This window comes from Palaemon carinicauda, chromosome 40 (assembly GCF_036898095.1).
Source record: "Palaemon carinicauda isolate YSFRI2023 chromosome 40, ASM3689809v2, whole genome shotgun sequence".
In the NCBI taxonomy this organism is placed as follows: Eukaryota; Metazoa; Arthropoda; class Malacostraca; order Decapoda; family Palaemonidae; genus Palaemon; species Palaemon carinicauda.
Window position 1 is genome coordinate 34,350,266 of NC_090764.1, and position 12,490 is coordinate 34,362,755.

Here is a 12,490-nt window from a genome sequence, read left to right on the forward strand (position 1 = left end):
CGGGATGCTGCTCTCGTGGCCGGCCACCCTCGTCCGGGATGCTGCTCTCGTGGCCGGCCATCCTCGTCCGGGATGCTGCTCTCGTGGCTGGCCATCCTCGTCCGGGATGCTGCTCTCGTCCGTGGCGGCCATCCTCGTCTGGGATGCTGCTCTCGTGGCCGGCCATCTTCGTTGGGGATGCTGCTCTCGTGGCCAGCCATCCTCGTGCAGGATGCTGCTCTCGTGGCCGGCCACCCTCGTTCGGGATGCTGCTCTTGTGGCCGGCCATCCTCGTTGGGGATGCTGCTTTCGTGGCCGGCCATTCTCGTTCGGGATGCTGCTCTCGTGACCGGTCATCCTCGTCAGGGATGCTGCTCTCGTGGCCAGCCTTCCTCGTTCAGTATTTTGCTCTCCTAACCGGCCATCCTTTTTATGGGATGCTGCTCCTGAAGCCGGCCATCTTTTTTATGGGATGCTGCGGTGTCGGCTGGCTATACGCTAGTCCGAGATGCTGCTCGTGGCCAGCCATCCTTGTCCAAGATGCTGTTCTCGTGGCCGGCCATCCTTGTCCGGGATGCTGCTCTCGTGGCCGGCCATCCTCGTCCGGGATGCTGCTCTCGTGGCCGGCCATCCTCGTCCGGGATGCTGCTCTCGTGGCCGGCCATCCTCGTCCGGGATGCTGCTCTCGTGGCCGGCCATTCTCGTCCGGGATGCTGCTCTCGTGGCCGGCCATCCTCGTCCGGGATGCTGCTCTCGTGGCCGGCCATCCTCGTCCGGGATGCTGCTCTCGTGGCCGGCCATCCTCGTCCGGGATGCTGCTCTCGTGGCCGGCCATCCTCGTCCGGGATGCTGCTCTCGTGGCCGGCCATCCTCGGCAGGGATGCTGCTCTCGTGGCCGGCCATCCTCGTTTGGGATACTGCTCTTGTGGCCAGCCATCTTTTTTGGGGGGATGCTGCGGTCTCGGCTGGCTACACTGTCAGGATGTTGCTCTCGTGGCCGGCCATCCTCGTTGGGGATGCTGCTCTCGTGGCCGGCCATCCTCGTTGGGGATGCTGCTCTCGTGGCCGGCCATCTTCGTCGGGGATGCTGCTCTCATGGCCGGCCATCTTCGTTGGGGATGCTGCTCTCGTGGCCGGCCATCTTCGTTGGGGATGCTGCTCTCGTGGCCGGTCATCCTCGTCAGGGATGCTGCTCTCGTGGCCAGCCTTCCTCGTTCAGGATTTTGCTCTCCTTACCGGCCATCCTTTTTATGGGATGCTGCTCCTGAGGCCGGCCATCTTTTTTATGGGATGCTGCGGTCTCGGCTGGCTATACGCTGTTAGGATGCTGCACTCGTGGCTGGCCATCGTCATTTGGGATGTTACTCATGTGGTTTAAAACTTCGTTTGGGATGCTGCTCTAGTGGCCGGCCATCCTTTAGTTGGGATACTGCTCTCGTGGCCGGCCATCGTCGTTCGGGATGCTGCTCTCGTGGCCGGCCATTCTCGTTGGGGATGCTACTCTCGTGACCGGCCATCCTCGTTGGGGATGCTACTCTCGTGACCGGCCATCCTCGTTGGGGATGCTGCTCTTGGCCAGCCATCCTCGTTGGGGATGCTGCTCTTGTGGCCAGCCATTCGTTGGGGATGCTGCTCTCGTGGCCAGCCATTCGTTGGGGATGCTGCTCTCGTGGCCGGCCATCCTCGTTGGGGATGCTGCTCTCGGGGCCGGCCATCCTCGTTGGGGATGCTGCTCTCGTGGCCGGCCATCCTCGTTGGGGATGCTGCTCTCGTGGCCGACCATCCTTATTTTAGGATGTTGCTCTTGTGGCCGGCTATTCTTTTTTCTTGATGCTGCTCTCGTAGCCGGCCCTCTAAGTTCAGGATGCTGCTCACGTGGCGGGTTATCCTCGTTCCGGATGCTGCTCTCATGGCCGGATATCATTTTTTTGAATGCTGCTCTCATGGCCGGCTGTAGTTTTTCATGGGATGCAGCTTTAGTGCTCGGTCATCCATTTTAAGATGCTGCTCTTTTGGCTGGCTAACCCGCATTTGGGTTGCTGATCTTGTGGCCCGCCATCATTTTTTTTATGCTGATTTTGTGGCCTGCCATCCTTTTTTTGGCTTGCCATCCTTTATTTTGGGATGTTGCTCTCGGGGTCAGGCATCTTTTATTTGGGATGCTACTCTAATAACCTAACATCCATTTTGGGTTCCTGCTCTTTTGGCCGCCCATTCGTTTAGGGATGGAGTTTTCGTGGCGTGGCATGCCACCTTTCTGGAAAGCTGCTATCGTGATGCAGCTGGTTTTGTGCCAGCAGCTTTTTTTGTTTCTGCTGATACCCACTGCTGTTGTGGCCTTGTATTCTTTTGGCCCTGATAATGGTGTTGTTATTGCTGTGCATTCTTTTTTGGCCCTGATGATGGTGTTGTTATTGCTGTGTATTTTTTTTTGACTATGCTGATGGTGTTGTCATGGCCTTACATTATCTTGATGCCGCTGATACCAATGCCGTGGTCGTACATTCTCGTGGGGCTGCTGTTTCTGATATCGTGGCCGTACATTCTTTTGGTGCCACTTATACTTCTCTCTTGGCCATGCATGTTTTTGGTGCCGCTGATGCTTCTCTCATGGCCTTGCATTCTTTCGGCACCTCCGGTGCTTCTCTTTTGGCTGTGCATTCTTTTTGTGATACTTATCTCATGGCCGTCGTGCATTCTTATGGTACCTCTGATGCTTCTCTTGTGGTCCAACATTCTTTTGGTGCCGCTGCTGATGCTCTTCCATGCCTATGCCTTCTTTTGTTGCCGCTGATGCTACTTCCGTGCCTGTGCATTCTTTTGGTGCCGCTTATGCTTCTATCGTGGCTGTGTATTTTTTTGGTGCCGCTCATGCTTCTTCTGTGCATTCTTTTGGTGCCGCTCATGCTTTTATCATAGCCGTGCATTCTTTTGGTGCTGCTGATGCTTCTTCCATTCCTGTGCATTTTTTTTGGCTCCTCTAATACTTCTGTCGTGGCTGTGCATTCTTTTGGCGACCCTGATGCTTCTCTCGTGGCTGTATATTCTTTTTGTGCTAGTAGTGTTTCTCTCATGGTCGTGCATTCTTTTGGCGCCGCTGATAATGTCATTTGTGTCTGTTGTTGCTGGTTAACTTTTCATGTCAAGTTGCAATTATGCAGGTTTTCTTAATGCTTTCATGATGATGTCATGGTCTTGTACCATCTGCTGTGCCAGTTTGATTTTGGCTTAGTCTAACTGTTGCTGTTGCCTTCATAATTGCTAGTTACTATTCCGACAGTTCTCAGCATACCATTCTTATTGGTGTGTTGACTAACAAATTCATCTTTGCTTTTATTAGACTGATAGCTGGTCCTCTGATTGTTTTGTCTTTGATGGGGCTAATGTATTATCATTACTCCGGTCACAGAACAATGTAATTTTTCCCATCAATAAAGTGGCACCTTTATGATCACTGCTATTTAGCTTATTTCTTAGGCAGATTGTAAAAACCCATTTTGATGTTTACTGCTCTCCATGGTTCTCATAGTTTCCTGCTTTTCCTTTTCCTTTTGATATGGCGATTGCTACTGCTGTTCTTCCCTTTTATTCTTTCATGTCTTACTTATGATTATTCCTTTCTATTTAGAAAGTCAGGGTTTTGAAGTTTCAAAATACTTCTGAAATATTGAAATAAGATCAGTTTTTGATCAAGAGATATTTTGTGATGTACTAAATATTTTTAATATATGTTAATTATACTTTTTTAAAATATTTAAAGTCTTCTCTTTATAAAGCTTCATTTTTTCCCATTAAGATTTCGTGATTAAGCTTCAAATATTCGATTATATCAGGTCATCTGGGCTATTGGATTACATTAGAAATATTAAATTATGTTTAGGTTTGTTTATGCAATACATAATACATGGATTACGTGAACAGACATATGAAATTTCCAAGTTTACAAAATACAAAATAGAAATAAACATACTTGTGTATGTGGTTATACCTTTTTAAATAAAATGTAGAACTGGTTTGAAGTTTACTCAATGACAGAATAAAAGATCTTCTATCGGTGGTCTCCTGACAGGGAGCATAAAAAATGACTGAAGCCTTGTATGCTCTGTCACACATAGAAAGTCTGGCCACAACAAAGATTCCTGCACTTATCTGAAAGAAGTAACATTTTTAACGTTGATCGTGATATACATTTTAAGACAAATTCTGAAGAACTTCGTTATTATTTCTATCTATATAACTTTGTTATTATTTCTATCTAAATAACTTTATCATTTCTTTGTAAAGAACTTTGTTATTCTTTCGATTTAAAGAACTTTGTTATTACTTATACCTAAAGAAACATTCTTTCGATCTAAAGAACTTGCATTCTTTCCATCTAAAGGATTTTGTCATTCTTTCGATCCTAAGAACTTCGTCATTTTTTAAAGAACTTTATGATTCTTTCGATCTAAAAACTTTTTATTCTTTCGATCCGTCCCTAAATGAAACCAAGTAGGAGGAGCTGTTGTGGTTCGCTCATCGCTCCAGGGTGGAACTTATGAGGGTGTAGTAGTTGTGTGCGAGATTAGTCCTTGAGAAATGGCTTCCAAAGGAGGGAGGGAGGGTGAAGGTTGAGGGACTTTGAGGAGTGAGGGAACAGGACAACGGAACGACCAGCGATGAGCGAGGTGTCAGTCACAAGTTCACTTTCACCAATTTATTGTCCTCTAGTTGCTTTTTTTTTCCCCTGCTGGAAATGTGGAGAGGAGTGAGGTTAGGGTGTGCTGGCTGGACCACCAATCTGGGAAATAAGAGACGAAGTGGTAGGGGATGAGAAAGAAGAAGGTAAAAAAAAGGAAGGAGAGAAGTAAGGGGAGGGGCATGAGATCACGCGAAACAAGACAACGACCCCAGACTTTTTTCTTATAAAAGACCTCTCTCTCTCTCTCTCTCTCTCTCTCTCTCTCTCTCTCTCTCTCTCTCTCTCTCTCTCTCTCTCTCTCTCTCTCTCGTAGATTTTTGTCGGCCATTGTCCTACTGCAGTTCCTACTGCATATTAAACGGACTTACGGATGTTCTCACCAGTTGCCAATCGTCAGAGAAAATACAAGATTAAAAAGCTCACAGGGAAACTTTCTTTTCAACCCTACTATTGTAGTCTTTAGTAATGTATGTGGAGAAGCATTTATAATTGTAGCTCAAGATATTTAGCTCCTAGTAGAACTAAATTACCGATAAATGTAAATTTTTCATATATAAGAATATAGTGATATACAGTTTTTCATCTCAGAAGTAAAACATATTTTCTCGATTTATGGCGGGTAAACAGATGGGGTAGTCCTATTCTCTATTGTTCTGTCGTAGGTCTCAGATCACTTTGACCTTTGATGGCAATCCTATTGTTTAAGAGATTTTTTATTTTTTGAAGTTATTTCTGATCAAACATTCAGTATTATTAATTTACTTTATAGTTTTGTTTAGAAGTCATTCATCAATTTATATTTTATCCTACATTATTTTAACTCAATTAATTGAAAATTTATTATACGATAGTACCAAACAAGTTAAGAAAATATGAAATTAAATGAAGGGCATACTTACTTAGGAATTAGCGTGTATGTGTGTGTGCGCGCGTGCGCCCATCAGGTCCCAAATTAGATAACACCAGCCGTAGCTTATTGTAGAGTAACACTCACGTGAACCGGTTCTGAAACTAGTTGCCATGCTTACACAAAGACATTAAAAGACAATATGCAAGGGAAACGAAAATTTGGAAATCTGTTATTTAAAAAGAAAATATTTGCGTTTAGTTTTTATATGCCTCCTAAATAAAATACTCTGAAACCAGCCATACAAAATGCTTAGACGAGGAGGCTTTTGATCTTCCATTTTTATCTGCAAATAAATGAAAAATAAATAAGCAGTCATATATGTGAATGTGTATTCCAATCTCTCTCTCTCTCTCTCTCTCTCTCTCTCTCTCTCTCTCTCTCTCTCTCTCTCTCTGATTTTATCATCTGAGTCGAGTTTCATAGTTCATCGATTTATTTTTCATTTGTTCATCTGTTTGTATTTAATTAGCAACGTGATCTTTTATTTGATTAGTGTGAACGCTTTATACGGAGACTTCACCGAAACCACTTCAGTGTCAACATCCAGCCAATGTTCCAAGTTGCGACCCCGTGTTGTGTGTGCCCCGAGCATACAAATGGACCAGTCCTTCAACCTGACTCGATTCCTTTGTGCAGGTTGTTATAGGAAAGGATCCTGTATTTCAGGATTCTTCGAGGTCCTTTCTTTCTTTTAAGTTACTTCCTGTCATGGGGTCTCGGTGATTGAGCCCTTGTGTCTTTGTTGTTTTTTGGTTGAACTTTTGTTTGACTCTGGTATTGCTAGTTTTGTTTAGCTAAGTTTGTCTCGAAATATAATGTGTTATTATATACATACATACATACATACATACATACATACAGCAGGTAAGTTAGTTGGATGTAGTTATAAAAAATGGAATCGACTATTTATTTACTGAATTTAAACTTAGTTTTTTTTTTTCAATTGTGACTACGAAATATTTAGTAATTTTCAATTTGTTTTCCCCAAGATTAAAAAGAATATTAGCAATTCTTAATGTTGTATAGTGGAAATTACATCTTATTGTATACATAACCACATAACCTATAGCATCCTCTCTCTCATAGCATCCCCCCTCTCTCTCTCTCTCTCTCTCTCTCTCTCTCTCTCTCTCTCTCTCTCTCTCTCTCTCTCTCTCTCTCTCTCTCTCTCTCTCTTTTCTGGTATACCTCGTGATTTTAGCAGTTTGTACACTTCCACCCTTGTATGACCTGCTTCACTAACCCTGAAAACCATTATGTAAAAACGCGGGAAAGGGGAACCTACCTTCATCACACTGATGTGACCTGTCTGCTTTTTGATGCGTGTCACAAGCATACAGTTCCCCTTCGAAGGAATCGTGCTAGGGTTTAATTCTAGTCAAATCTCTCTCTCTCTCTCTCTCTCTCTCTCTCTCTCTCTCTCTCTCTCTCTCTCTCTCTCTCTCTCTCTCTCAGGAAAAACACTATTTAAAGATTGATAATATTGGTAACTGTCCTAGAATAGAACTAATAGAACTTAGTCAAACGCACTTAAAGATTTTTAATATTGACAACTTGACAGGGGAAAAAAATTATAAAAAAATACTTAAAGATTGATATTGATAACTATACTGGAATAGAACTTATATCTAAAGATTGGTAATATTGACGACTTGACAAGAATAAAATTTGATAAAACACCTAAAGATTGATATTGATAACTATAATGGAATAGAACTTATATTTAAAGATAAATTGACAGGAATAAAATTAACAGGAATAAAATTAATGGTATGTTACCAAAGCAATACTTAAAGATAGATATTGATAACTGTACTGGAATATAACTTATATTTAAAGATAACTTGACAGGAATGAAATTTAATAAAACAATACTTAAAAATTGATAATGAAAACTATACTGGAATAGAACTTATATTTAAAGATTGATAACATCGACAACTTTACGGGAATCCAAGTAAAACACAATTTAAAGATTGATGATATTGACAACTGTTAATCGGTTGAGACCAAAATGCAAAATGACCAATGCCGTCAACCAGTCTTCCGTACGATTAACTTCGAATGGGATGGTAGTAAGGTTTGAATGATGGCCTTCTCTAACCTACCCCCCCCCCCTTCTACCCTTTATCTCGATCAATAGGGATATATACCAGGTGTGCTTCTATGAGTGCAATAGCAATTGGTATGGGAAACGCCCTGTGTTATGGCTCTACTGAACGATTGCTTTTATCGATTTCAGATTTATTCCCTCTGACGGTTGTGTTTGTCGTATTCAAGGGGATGAAAAACGTTCCATATAGCAGGGAATTTTACTTATTTACTATAGTCTTCAAAATAGAAAAAGTTAGGAGAATAGGTTTTGTCATATATGAAATTGGATCATTGGGAGACTTAGATTATTAGGACTCGTGAATCATAAATACTAGAAATAAAAATACAAAGTTTACGTTTGAAATGTCAATTTTAAAAAAAATCCTGTTGATAGACACCCTAAACAACTTATTTAATCTCAATATATTTAAGTAAATACCATAAATGTTAATATTTGTATACATACATAGCCAGCGTGTGAATAAGAATCAACAGATACACTGCGGCTTCCGAGAGTGGCGAATTTAAATTCCCAAATGTTGCAAAGGAAAGGAAGTGGCGATTCCTGTCTGCCGACTTCCACCTGCCGTCCAAACGTCCCCTGCACTCCACTTCCTAACCTCATCCAGACTCTTGACTTCCACAACTGTAAAAATATCCAGTATTTTTATTATTCTCGGGTAATATTGTAAGGTTGTATGCAAGGTAATATTATCCATTTGGATCTCTAAGGAACGAAATAAAGTTAAATGAGGGTTAAAAGAGTTCATGTACCATTGACTCCAGTATTTTTGTTATTCTCGGGTAATATTATAAGGCAGTAGGCATGGTAATATTATCCATTTGGATCTCTAAGGAACGAAATAAAGTTAACTGGGGTTTAAAAAGGTTGATATACCATTGACTCCAGTATTTTTATTATTCACGGATAATATTATAAGGCAGTAGGCATGGTAATATTATCCATTTGGATTTCAAAGGAAAGAAGTAATGTCAAATCGGCTTTTTAAAAGATTGATAAAATACTGAATTGTTTTATCCAAGTAATAGTAGCAACCCTTCTAACCCATAAAATTAAAATTTGATTTTATTCTATGGGCCTTGGTTTGATTATGTTGGCAAACAATGGAATTGATATCTTGTTGGGTTTTCAGTTATGCTATATGGATTGCTACTTAATAAAAAAATAAAGATATTAAAGGGTTCACATTAAGCATTATAATATTATTACTACTAGCCAAGCTACAACCCTATTTGGAAAAGCAAGATGCTATGAGCCCAAGGGTTCCAACGGGGAAAAATAGCCCAGTGAGGAAAGGAGACTAGGAAATAAATAAACGATATAAGAATTAGTGAAAAATTGAAATAAAATATTAAAAAAATATTCATTGCTACTTTAATAATCCTAAAAAATATCAGTTATGAAAAGATTTGCGGTGTAATTTATGAAAAGCAAGAGCGTCTCTGATATTTGAAATAAAATGAACACACAACATTAATTAATATGTATACGTTACACACTTTTACTTATAAAGTTGAACTCTTTAATTAAGGCTGAAATATTTACACTTTAATGAAGAGAAAGTCCATATAGTGAAATTCCATAACTCATATCCTCTCTAAACGACAGCAATGAACGCGAAAAATATAGTAGCAAGCTAAGGAAATGACGAAGAGCGCACGCATGAGAGGGACGTCATTTGGCAGCTAGAGGCAGTTAGTAATATCGTGAAAGTTGGTACTCGAGTGACGGTTAGTTTAACCCGATAATATTGATTATCCTGTGGCGTATTTCTGCCTTTTTATGCTCGTCTGTACAGACGGTTAATGGCTGATGGTCTGTTTTAGTATACCGGCAATATGAGAGAGAGAGAGAGAGAGAGAGAGAGAGGAGAGAGAGAGAGAGAGAGAGAGAGAGAGAGAGATTATCAATAAACACCGTATCATTAGGAGAAATACACACGCAGAGATTAATATTACAGTCCGGATCATTAGTAAACGCACACTAAGTGTGTGGAGAGAGAGAGAGAGAGAGAGAGAGAGAGAGAGAGAGAGAGAGAGAGAGAGAGAGAGAGAGAGAGAGAGAGAATCAGTTTTAGACTACAGGCTGAATCATCAGGAAACAAGACACATGCGAGATATTTATCACTGTGCTGGAAGTGAACTGTTGTAAATCACACTGGCTACAGTGTACTAACTTTCTGCACGGATTACCATAGAACAATCGTTTTGCAGAGTTTCACGTTTAAAAGTCTATTTTCTTCGCTGCGTGGGTGGGGGATGTTATAATGTGGTATGGAAACATTACTTGGCTTTATACTGGGCTTTAAAATGCACTTACTTATTTTTTGGTGATATCCAAAATACCGTGGTTAATGGTAGAGATAATTTTTTCTTCAAAGAATACCGGTAACTGACCGAGAGGAATCGCATAACCACTTTTAAGTCTTGTAATATCATCTTCCAGTTTACTTCAACAGATCCTCACTATATGATAAGTGTGCGCTTTTGTAGGGGGCTCCAAGTACCACTTTACCCACACATCCAAGTTACTCTCTCCTTTGAATGAATTCGATTCATCCCAGTCCCATTAGACATATTTTATTTAGGGAAGAATTATCTGTCGAAGGAAAAAAAAAGGAGGGGTTTCAGTTGTAATGAGTTACAGTGCTTTCATGGCAATGAAAACACGAAGTAGAGTATATTTGCTTCAAAGTGGGGGTGTGCTTTATAAATTTATAATGCTGATAAATTGAAGGTTTTATAGATTAGGAACTTGGTCAGAATGTATATATAGGTCATTAACATTACCTTAAACTAAGCTTATATTATCATCAAATCTTGTTCTAGTATTCTAGCTCCCTGATCTTCAAACTTTGAACTAACCAGCTTCTCTTTTCTTTCAGAATAACCCTGATGATGGAGTACGGACCTGCAATTCCAAGTGGCCATAGAATCTGTCTTTTGAAGATGATCATGATGAAAGCAGAAATCCCAACTCGGCTTTCGCTACAGCGGCATCCAGTTCTACGATTGAGAAACTTAAGGAGGACAAACACCTGCGAAAGAAATTTAAAGACTGCAAGGTGCTAAGCACGAAGACTTGCGTATTATACGGATTCAATTATAAAAATCAATAAAAAATAAGATTTTACATAATGTAATCATTAGTAATATGTAATAAATACTAGTGTTTGTTGTAAGCACCTTTTGGTAATCCCTGTTAAAATAGTAATTTTAAGCGAAATTAGCATGAAAGTTGAATGGCCATCAAATTTGATATTTTTAATTATTGAAAAGTAATGAGAGAAATATACCAACTCTCTATTCTCTTTTTTGAGCAAAAGAGAATTTATTTATCTGAAAATAAGTCTAATACGGACGATCAGCGAGAGGAATAGGTTTTCAAAATCCTGATAATGTTTCTCAGTCACAATATTGAAAATTTGTAGGATTATTGCAGAGATAACAGAAGGAATTTGTATGAAAAGTTGAAAGAAACTTTCTGAAAAAAGGTCTTATACACATATTTAATACTATTTGAAATACAACTATCAAATTGTGGGAATATGCTGTAATTTAAATGAAAACTTTTAAAAAGGAAAGTAATTTCACAATGAATACCAGAAAAAACATGGATTAGGAGGCTGTAATTATTAAAATATTAATGGTGCAGTTGTAATTAGAAGTAAAATATGTAGAGATGCTTCATTACCGAATAAATAACAATTTAGCTCACTCAGTACTGGTGCCAACCTATAGTCCCATCTATTTTTATTCCCGTATCGCAGATACCATTCTCAAATTTCAGGTTAAAGCTTTCCATAGTCGAGAAAATATATACCGAAAGGAAACCAACTATTACAACGACCAAACACTGTTTGTGAAAGAGGTAGTTGGATAGAAAAAAAATACGCCTCTTCCTAATGGACTTTCGCCTTTTCTTCCATCAGTATCTAAATGCCAGGGCAGAACGCCATTATTAGCTAGAACCAATCACCATTAGCGATTACCTGTTGTTCTCGTAGGCGTAGATTGTAGGAATGATATACGAATTTCTTCTAAATGGAAGGGAAGCGTGTCGCGTCCATTAGACATTCACAGAGGTTTACAGTCACGCAAGAATCTGGGGCTGGTCCCCATGACTGCTACAGAATGAATAGGCGTATGCCTTCTCCTGCGTGGATTTCTCGAAATTAATCAGTTCAAATCCTTCATACTTATGCCTCTCTCGCATTGCTAGTTTCGCTAGTTAGACGAGGTAAGCTGCTCGATATAATCTTCCATAAATATATTTTGAAACAGATTGAAGTTAATGATACTGTTGTATTTAAATCGCAAGAAATTTAACTACCACATAGGATAAACATTGAAGCGAAAATTAAAATTACGAAATTTGAATCCTATTGCATATGTTTAGTTTTGAAAAGCAACTTATTCTTGTTTAAAATGATAGGTAGTATGCCTTTAAATATCCACGCATTCATGCGTAACTTTTATAGTATTTGTAGCTTAGCAAGGAAACCCTCTATACATACGATCTAACCGTATTAACAAATTTCGAATCAATCCTAGGAGCGTTATTGACCGGTCGATTAAGAAACTTGGGAACGGTTCGGGAATATTACTTCTAGCTGCTAACATCTCCCGAGCCCTAGTTCGAAAATCAAGTCTGTATACTTTTACTAATTGGCACCCATTTCCTTGTGTTACGACATCGGTAATCTTATTTTGATAATTGTGAAATTGGCTTGCAGCTGAATTGTAATTGGATAAATTTAGCATTTTGTCCTCCCTACGGCCATTGGATAAAGCGTACGAGAACA